The sequence below is a fragment of the Oncorhynchus gorbuscha genome, linkage group LG10, assembly GCF_021184085.1.
Source record: "Oncorhynchus gorbuscha isolate QuinsamMale2020 ecotype Even-year linkage group LG10, OgorEven_v1.0, whole genome shotgun sequence".
Classification (NCBI taxonomy): domain Eukaryota; kingdom Metazoa; phylum Chordata; class Actinopteri; order Salmoniformes; family Salmonidae; genus Oncorhynchus; species Oncorhynchus gorbuscha.
The window spans coordinates 7,543,020-7,553,983 of record NC_060182.1 but is presented as its reverse complement, the minus strand read 5'-3'; the positions used below and the strand labels follow the sequence as shown (position 1 = coordinate 7,553,983).

The following is a 10,964-nucleotide window of genomic DNA, read 5'->3' as shown; positions in this document are numbered from 1 at the left end:
CGGAATCCATTATCACGATGTTTTACGATTCAGACATCCAGTCTCTCTCTCCCAAAGCCTAATCCAATCCAAATAAACGCCACAAATCTTATGATGCCCACCTAGCGTATCAGCTGCTAGTTTTTAGCATCTTTCCTGACTATTCTGGCAACTCTCAAATTACTGTTAAAAATGTATTTTGTAATTTATATCAATCTCTGAAAAGTTACTCGAAACATCGATACACACACTAACAGACATACGATTTGCTCCGTTATCCCCAGTCCCTGGCGACAAAAGTGCCTCGCTAGTGACGTCATCATCAAGCGCTCAACCTGCCAATTCGTAGCGACTTCAAATGAATTGTAAATAATTCTTGTTCGATTAACCAAACCTAATTTATCACATCTGTTCAAATCCTGAGTTATAATTTACCACCCCAACCAACATCTCTAAATTCGCTAATTTTATAAAAACCTTTCGACGGGCATAAATCGTAATTGTCTCTTTGTTATCATTTAGAATCAATTTTGCTCTTAGTAACTGTCTCGTCTTTGACTTAGTATTTTAATTACAACTCTATTCCCAATACGTTATTCACTTGTCTAATTAAAAACTCATACTCGCATTAGTGAGTGTACACCTTTAAAATACCTTGTCTCTGGGAACAGGGAAATCCCCTTAACCCAAACTTTTACTCCTACAACGGCACCCAATGAATCCGATGATCCCTTCACATCGTTTGTTTTAAATCTCTTGATGTTTCATGTAACTTATTTAGTCTATCTTCAAATTGTCGTCCCACAATATTTTTTCCCCTGTCATACACTCAAACCACTGTGATTGACGTGCACTGTCCCTTTAAGATAAGTCATTATTTTTCCCCGTAAAGAAAAACAGAGAAAATAGATCGTTTTTTTTAGGATACTTTAACTTCTAGTTCGAATTCCCAGGCGTTACCTAACCAAAAATCAATACTCGGAAAAACAATCACAACTTTTTACGATTAAACTATTCTCACATATTTTATAGTCCAAGCGTTGCACTATATAACCCATTTAGTGCCTGGCGGCACTTCCGTTGCAAGCTGTGGCATCTTTACGATACTTCTCCTTTTTTAAATGAAATGTATCTGGAACTTCTGGCCGCTTTTGAAAAATAACTCTAAGCTATAATGCACGCATTTTCCCCTATTCAGATTGCGTTCAGTTTTAAATTCTAATCATCAAGGCATAACTAACCTAACTTCTCAACTACTCTAACATTTAAACGTACCACGTTTTGGGCTAAATTTATCATATGTCAGTCGATACATAAATAGCTATAACGTCCGGATAGCCCAAAATTGTATCGTATCTCTCCGTTATCCCCTACATTTAACTTTTAGGTGACTTTCTCTTCTATGATACATTTATTTAAATACGACTCCCAGCTCAGTTGGTAGAGCATGGCGCTTGTAACGCCAGGGTAGTGGGTTCGATCCCCGGGACCACCCATACGTAGAATGTATGCACACATGACTGTAAGTCGCTTTGGATAAAAGTGTCTGCTAAATGGCATATATTATTATTATTATTATCTCAATACATTATTCCACCAGATCATTTTGGGCAAAATAGCGTTTTACATCGAAATTGTCTCGCCATTATTTTTAATGACTTCTTTTTTCAATTCTATCTAGAACACATAATAAACGTTCATTTCATATCTTTTACAAACATTGGCGACCGTATTTTTCAGGCAAAACATGCAAATAGGTAAATTACAATCTAATAGCCTTTTAGGGAGTTTTATTCCTCTGCTGGTAGCGTGACTACAGCTCAAGCTCATTACCATAACGCACAATGCGCAAAAATATTCCTAAAAATATTTAACCTCCACACATTAACAAGTAAAATAGCTCAAATGAAAGATAAACAATTTGTTTATCTAGCCAGCAAGTCAGATTTCTAAAATGTTTTACGGCGAAAACATAGCACATATTTATGTCAAACCACCACCGCAGACATAGCTCATTAGCATAGCCAAGTAGGAAAAAATATGCAATCAACAAACGCAGGATTAAAAGAAAAATCATTTCACTAACCTTTTGAAATCTTCGTCAGATGACAGTAATATAACATGTTACACAGTACATTCATTTTTTTCAATAATATGCTATATATATCCATAAATCTCCATTTACAATGATGCATCGTTCAAAAAATGCTACCCAAATGTCCTGAGAAATGACGATAGCCCCGGCAGATAACGTCAGCTAACAAGGAATACACATCATAAACTTCAAATCAAATCAAATCAAATTTATTTATATAGCCCTTCGTACATCAGCTGATATCTCAAAGTGCTGTACAGAAACCCAGCCTAAAACCCCAAACAGCAAACAATGCAGGTGTAAAAGCACGGTGGCTAGGAAAAACTCCCTAGAAAGGCCAAAACCTAGGAAGAAACCTAGAGAGGAACCGGGCTATGTGGGGTGGCCAGTCCTCTTCTGGCTGTGCCGGGTAGAGATTATAACAGAACATGACCAAGATGTTCAAATGTTCATAAATGACCAGCATGGTCAAATAATAATAAGGCAGAACAGTTGAAACTGGAGCAGCAGCACAGTCAGGTGGACTGGGGACAGCAAGGAGCCATCATGTCAGGTAGTCCTGGGGCACGGTCCTAGGGCTCAGGTCCTCCGAGAGAGAGAAAGAAAGAGAGAATTAGAGAGAGCATATGTGGGGTGGCCAGTCCTCTTCTGGCTGTGCCGGGTGGAGATTATAACAGAACGTGGCCAAGATGTTCAAATGTTCATAAATGACCAGCATGGTTGAATAATAGTAAGGCAGAACAGTTGAAACTGGAGCAGGAGCATGGCCAGGTGGACTGGGGACAGCAAGGAGTCCTCATGTCAGGTAGTCCTGGGACAGGTAGTCCTGGGACAACTTTGACTAAATATGCATGTTTTACATATGTATAGCAAGATACACTTCTTCTAAATGCAATTGCATTGTTACATTTAATTTTAACGTTACATTTTGCGTTCACTAGACTATAATATGGAGTCGGCGCTCCCACAGTAGCATAATGACTCCTCTATCTTGGAGTCGACAGAAACCCAAAATTAATACATTAAATATTCCCTTACCTTTGATGTTCTTCCATCAAACGACCTGTAAGGGATTATACTCACCAAATTAGCGTTCAGTTTTCAAGTCTGCGTCTTTCGGTTCTCAAAATAGCCTGATTTTGGTAAAAATGTAGTCAAAATTGAAGTGGTTGCGCACCAAAACTTCGAAAGTATATATAATATGTCGAGTAAACTTGTCAAACTATGTTCATAATTAAGCTTTAACATGTTATAAAGGTCTACAGCAATTGTGAGGACTAAGCGAAACACACACGTCTTTTAATCGATCCTGAGGGAAAGAGAGAAAATGTACAGAGCGCGCTTTCAGGGCACTGTTTTTTTGGCGTGACCCAGACCTTTCGGCACGCTCAACGTCTTGTGAGCGCGCGATTCACACACTGACAAGCCCCATAGAAGGCAGCCTTCACGCTGAACACGTAGAAATTGTTCCCAGAGCGGTAGCCTTTTGGGAAGTGCGTTAAATATGACGTCAAAGCAGAGGCAACTTTTTCCATTACAAGAGAGATTTTGGGAGAATGCATGCCCTGACACTTCTGTTTTACATAGAGACAAAATTTAAACGGATTTAGAATTGTTAGAGTGTTTTCTATTCGATAATATTTTTAATATGCAAATATTAGCAACTTTTGAAAAAAATGTATCCTGTTTTATATGGGTACCCAAATCCTCCAGAAGGGGCAGTAAACCGTGGTATCCTGAACAGGCTAAAATCCATTTTAGTTAACCGCCTCGGCCGGGATTACAATTAAACCATCTTGTATTTTTCTTTTGACACCCCTTATCCATTTTTCTCAACATTATTATTATAATTGTCCGTAGTCCCAAAACTTCAACACCGGAAATTCCCAGAAAATCGTCCTAATTACGGATATAGCAAGGAAGGGTTTTAAATATCAGCTTCCATTCGGGTTCTTTGTCTGAGTCAGATTTTGGATGCTTCCCTTCCCCTCTCTTTGTTCTCGTATTACGGTAATCTCCCGCTAGTTTTTCGACACTTCTTTTGAGGAATTTCTAAACAATTCTAAATCCTTGCCGTTACTAGTAGCTATGGTATTTAATCACTTATCTATGCCTTTCTATATAATTTTAAATTCTATGTGCGTGCAGTTCTATTAATTTGTCATTTACCGTTACTTAGTTACTTCGTATTTTTCTGTCTGCCTATGTGTGTGTTCCTTTAAAAATAATCAGTATGTATTTTCCGTCCTGTGAACCGCGTTCATAGAAGACTTTTGATCGGACATCACATTTCACCCATAGGATATTCCTTTTGGGACTTTGAACGTTAATGTCTCAAATCTCACTACTCTAGACTAATCACTTATCATTTGATATTAATTTCTTTCAGCATTGTACAGGTTCAACTATTCTGTTCGCCTAGAATTACCCTGCCTTCTCACCAAGCCTAATTTATCTTTATTTAGGTATGTCTTTTGAAATATTGGCCATCCTATTTGTACGGAACAAGCGTCCTAATTCTCCAATGCGTACTATATCACACCTTAATAACCTTCTGGCTTGCAAGACCAGGCTTTATTAAGCTATAGTTTATTTGATGGTAGCGGCCCTTACCACGGGTCAATTTTGGACCTGCTTCCTTTTTATCGATCCTGGTTAATACCCCCGGTAGAAACCCATTTTATTTGTTCAGAATATTTAAGCACCTATTATTGATCAAATTCAAATCCTTCATAACATTTTAATCAATAAATATCCTAAATAATCCCTCCCAAATTCCAGAATAAAGGCTACTTTACCTGGCTGCCGGCTGGGAAAGCATTGTTCATTTGAATCTAGTCACCTTCTCTGTCCTCTGTGATAATACGCAGGCCTGTTTTAATTTGAACCTCAATTCAGAGGTCATGTCTTTAGTAAAACGATTAAAAAACTCATCCGTGCATGATTTTCAGCGTACTACCTCCAGATAACAGGGAGGGGTATTTAGATCCGGCATCGAAGGACCAATTGTTAGTGGAATTTCTAAATTCCTGTATGTTTTATAGCTAAATCAGATTCGCACTCGTTCTAATTCATTAATGAGGTGTAAGTTCATTAATTATGCATGAAGTAGATCGAGACCAGTCTTAAAAGCCAAGGTAACAGCGTTTAATTCAAGTGAGTACTAACCACATACACATATTTCCACAGGTTATAAACTGAAAATGACGTCAGCGTTTTCTAAACGTTCTATCTATTTCACAAGTAGAGGGGCCCTCTAGCTCTCGAGCCTTCGCGTTATCAGCACGAAGTCAAGGCCAATCAGTATAAATCAACATTCTAGACAGCCTGGAGATGGGCCGTTCCTACCACCTGGAGATTGTACAAATGTATGAACTTAGGAACAGACCTTCATTGTTACTAAACTCCTGACTACATTGTATACAATTGGGAATGGGAGCAAGAGAGAAAATTCACATGTACAGTACATTATAGCATTTGGACTAGTCAGTTCTGATTGGAATGTACACATAATTAGTCATTTCAACCATAATTTCCTCTAACAAGAAACAGTCGAGATTTACACATTCAAAAAGTGCCCTTATTCCGTGACATTGGAATATCTCAATTGCATCCTCCTCACATTATCTCTAATTCTCTAAACCAATTGGTGAGAAAACCTGAGTGCCCAGTCTTATTAATTTAACCCACATCTCTGTCTAGCAAAATCACATAACAAAAGAGATGTCTTTTACAATTATTGGTCAATCGAGGACAGTACATTTTTCATTTGGGTCTCGAGATGAATAAACTCAAGAACCTCTGACATGGATTCTTAAACTATGATTTGGGACCCAAAGCAGTCATTAACATGTCATAGGTGGGTCGCGAGATATGAGTAAACATTCAGAATCATACACTATTTCTTCATAATGTTGGTCGTTCGAGGACACTGCATTTCTCATTTGGCTCTAGAGCTTAAAAATGGTAAAAACCTCTAAAACAGCAGATGACTCAGTTTGTGTAAGTAATTAACCTACGATATGCTGGGGAACTTTGTCAAAAGGCAGAGTTGCTGAGGTCCTTAGCTTTCAGAGTAAGTCTTAACCTGTTCAAAAAACAACTCTTCTGAAATTACATTGAAGTGCCGTGACCTGGATTTGAACCGGGGTTGCTGCGGCCACAACGCAGAGTACTAACCACTATATGATCACGGCTGGCTACAAGAGGTGTTTTTGTAAAGCCTACATAGGCTGTGAAAGTGATGTGCACAAGCTGGCTAAACACTTTTCATATTGGTCTCGATAATGAATAAAGTGAAGAAACAGTCAAGCTTTACACATTCAAAAAGTACCCTTTTTCCGTGACATTGGAATATCTCAATTGCATCCTCCTCACATCATCTCTAATTCTCTAAAACCGATTGGTGAGAAAACCTGAGTGCCCTCCCCTCTGACCTTCTCCACCAATGTGTACAATAAAATGCTTGAAAAGCTACTGCTGAGATTTGAACTCAGGATCTCCTGTTTACAAAACAGGAACTTTATCCAACTAAGCCACAGCACCCATGAAAGAGATATATTTTGCAGATGTGAACACATTCGAGGACAGTACATTTTTCATTTGGGTCTCGAGATGAGTAAACTCAAGAACCTCTGACATGGATTCTTAAACTATGATAATGAATAAAGTGAAGAAACAGTCAAGCTTTATATGCTGACTTTGGTCGTCATGAGAACGGTGTTTCCTCTGACAAATTGGTGTGACAGGCTTCCGGGTTAAACACGCATGTTAAGGAGTGTGGTCTGGTAGATCATGTTTCGGAGGACGCATGACTCAACCTTTGCCTCACCTAAGCCCGTTGGGGAGTTGCAGCAATGAGACAAGATTGTGATTGGATATTATGAAATTGGGGAGAGAAACAGGGTTAAAAAGTAAAAGCTTTTCACCACGAGAGATCTGTGACAGTCTATAGTTCTGTGCTCGTGATGGACAGAGGAGCTAAGTGGCTTCAGCTACATTACCATTCAAAGGTTTGATCACATCTACTCATTCCGTGGTTTTTCTTTATTTGTACTATTTTCTACATTGTAGAATAATAGTGAAGATATCAAAACTACGAAATAACACATATGGAATCATGTAGCAACCGAAAAAGTGTTGGATGGTTGAGGAGCAGCACTTGGGGATCTTGGAGGGCTGGTGCCCTGGTAGTTGGGAGCTCGGGTAAGTAGCTGATTTGGTTACTGGTTCGGGTCCCTGTTTTTGACCTTGTGGGAGATCTGTCAACGTGCCCTTGAGCAGAGCGTTGACCCTGGTTTCTTCTGTGGGTCGCTCTGGATGACTGAATGTAATAGAAATGTTGACATTTACATTACATTTAAGTAATTTAGCAGACGCTCTTATCCAGAGCGACTTACAAATTGGTGCATTCACCTTATGACATCCAGTAGAACAGTCACTTTACAATAGTGCATCTAAATCTTAAAGGGGGGGGGTGAGAAGGATTACTTATCCTATCCTAGGTATTCCTTAAAGAGGTGGGGTTTCAGGTGTCTCCGGAAGGTGGTGATTGACTCCGCTGTCCTGGCGTCGTGAGGGAGTTTGTTCCACCATTGGGGGGCCAGAGCAGCGAACAGTTTTGACTGGGCTGAGCGGGAACTGTACTTCCTCAGTGGTAGTGAGGCGAGCAGGCCAGAGGTGGATGAACGCAGTGCCCTTGTTTGGGTGTAGGGCCTGATCAGAGCCTGGAGGTACTGAGGTGCCGTTCCCCTCACAGCTCCGTAGGCAAGCAACATGGTCTTGTAGCGGATGCGAGCTTCAACTGGAAGCCAGTGGAGAGAGCAGAGGAGCGGGGTGACGTGAGAGAACATGGGAAGGTTGAACACCAGACGGGCTGCGGCGTTCTGGATGAGTTGTAGGGGTTTAATGGCACAGGCAGGGAGCCCAGCCAACAGCGAGTTGCAGTAATCCAGACGGGAGATGACAAGTGCCTGGATTAGGACCTGCGCCGCTTCCTGTGTGAGGCAGGGTCGTACTCTGCGGATGTTGTAGAGCATGAACCTACAGGAACGGGCCACCACCTTGATGTTAGTTGAGAACGACAGGGTGTTGTCCCGGATCACGCCAAGGTTCTTAGCGCTCTGGGAGGAGGACACAATGGAGTTGTCAACCGTGATGGCGAGATCATGAAATGGGCAGTCCTTCCCCGGGAGGAAGAGCAGCTCCGTCTTGCCGAGGTTCAGCTTGAGGTGGTGATCCGTCATCCACACTGATATGTCTGCCAGACATGCAGAGATGCGATTCGCCACCTGGTCATCTGAAGGGGGAAAGGAGAAGATTAATTGTGTTGAGCAGCTTCAATGCAAGTAAATTGTCTGTTTTAATATTCAAAAATAAACAAATACACACACAAAAAGAAACCAGTCCTAATATAATCTCTATCTATATATTTAATCTATAGAAATTACAGGAGGACCAGGCAGGAAGGAAATACATTTCATCATGAAAATGACTCCCTTCATAATATTGTGATAACTATGTCCGCTAACTCAAATTGTCCACTAGATGTCAATATACGACAGGAAAATGTCTCATTCCTGTAAAACAGTCCATGGCAATGGAAAACACTACAATATCACCTCCCCCTATGGCAGCTGTGTGAAGATACATCACCTGACAATTATCTCTCTCTCTCACTCACACACACACACACACACAACAGCTTCTAGCCATAAGACTGCTAAATAGCTAACAGAATGGCTAAATGGACTATCTGATTTGACTCGGGGCTCCCGAGTGGCGCTGCAGTCTAACGCACAGCATCTCAGTGCAAGAGGCATCACTACAATCCCTGATTTGAATCAAGGCTGTATCACATTGGGAGTCCTGTAGGACAGTGCACAGTTGGTCTATATGGTGTTGGAACTGACCCTGTACAGCATTTCTTAATTTCTTATTTTTATTTCTCAGTGTGTTTGCTCTACCTTATGTTTAGTACTACATTGAAATTGATTGCTGCATTGTTGGGTTTGGAGCTGGCAAGCAGCTGGCGCTGTCAAGATTTCACTGTACACTGCAAGTGATATTAAAAATCAAGAAACACACACACCCACACAAAACAGGATGTTCCGGACCCATAGTAATAATTAAGAAGTATAATATCCCTAATGACACACCTATTGCTTTGCTCAGCCTAGGCAGTATTTAACACGTTCCAACTGACCAGAACTAGACCCTGACTGCCAGACCACATTCAGCATGACACAGTGAAATGTTGAGACAAAAATATATTATGCAAAACACAAACATGACATTTTAAGTAAGGAATCACATCTATTGATATTTCTGTCTGCAACGTTTCATAACGCTTCCCTACCGAACGTGCCTCAGGATACAAGTAATGTTGATCCGTGTTTTCTGACCTCAAGACTTGCCCTTGTGTCTCCGTGTATACAATTAACACAATAGTGGGCTTAGCATACTACAAAATATGGTATTTTATGAAGATAGCCTAAAACTGCTTCTTCAATAGAAATCCCTAATCACATTTGTAGGCGATGTCATGGCGATATTGGATCGTAGGAACTGTAGTGTACATTCCTAGGCAGAACTCATGCGTAGAAACATGTCATCGGGTCTAATATTCACCTCAAGCCGAACCGTACGTGTAGGCCTTCAAATGCACTCCTTTGATATAAAGTTGTTTTTGACGAAAATGTGTCAGTAACATGGTGAACTACTTAACTCGTGTGGTGTTCATATTTTTGTTATTCACCCAATGTTCGCGGGTCTAATGGACCAACAACGTTATTTGGTTTTTAAAACAATCCAGCCATATCAATTTACATAAAAATACTTCATACTTAGAAGTTGACGTATATCAATTACAAGAAATATAGACAGCATACATGGTTAGTATTTTCCATTTACCTCTGCTAGATCACATTTATCAATAAAGGTGCTATTTTCTAAAATATATATATATATATATATATAAAATGTGATTTTTTTTCCCACCTTTATTTAGCCAGGTAGGCAAGTTGAGGACAAGTTCTCATTTACAACTGCGACCTGGCCAAGAATGAAGCAAAGCAGTTCACCACATACTACAACAGAGTTACACATGGAATAAACAAAACATACAGTCAATAATACAGTTGAAGAAAATCTATATACAGTGTGTACAAATAAGGTAAGAAAGGGAGGTAAAAGGCAATAAATAGGCCGCAGTGGTGAATTAATTACAATATACCAATAAGACACTAGAGTGATTGATGTGCAGAAGATGAATGTGCAGGTAGAGATACAGGGTTGCAAAGGAGCAAGATAAATAAATACAGTATGGGGATGAGGTAGTTGGATGGGCTAATCAAGAAATGGGTGGAATTAATCATGTTTATCTTGAACAAATATAAATGAAACTGTCAGGATTTATCAGAATTGGACCCAGAAGCAGACCAGGACAAGGTGAGTATAAAGATGGTGAATATTTATTAATCAATGAGAACGTGGAGGTAGATAGTTCCGGGTGAAGGAGCGGGCAGCGGAGGTGGGTTGATGGGAGTGGATAGGCAGATCCAATGGATAACAACACACTGGCGACGAGCAGACAGGGATGGGGTATGGGTTCCGGGTGAATGGCTGTAGACAAAACAAACGGCGGTAAGTTAAAGGCAAGCAAGACGTACAAAACAATACAAACTCTATAAACTGGAGGCTGGTTCGTGGGCACAACATACTGTTCATGGCTAACGATCCGGCAGGGAATGGATGTCAGGTCAGAGCTTTTGAAGGGGAGAGGTGATGATCAGGACAGGTGTGCAGATTACTGATGGGATACAGGTGCGGGTGAACATCATCTCCCAACAAGCTAATTCACCCGGCAACCAGACAGGGTGCATTCCAGGAC

At 40.4% G+C, this 10,964-nt stretch overlaps 1 non-coding gene across 1 annotated transcript; it reads right to left on the bottom strand.

Annotated features, from left to right (window-relative positions):
- Positions 1-6,545: 6,545 nt before the first annotated feature.
- On the bottom strand, positions 6,546-6,619 carry trnat-ugu. Its single transcript has one exon. It is a non-coding gene; the product is annotated as a tRNA-Thr (tRNA).
- Between the last annotated feature and the right edge of the window lie 4,345 nt (positions 6,620-10,964).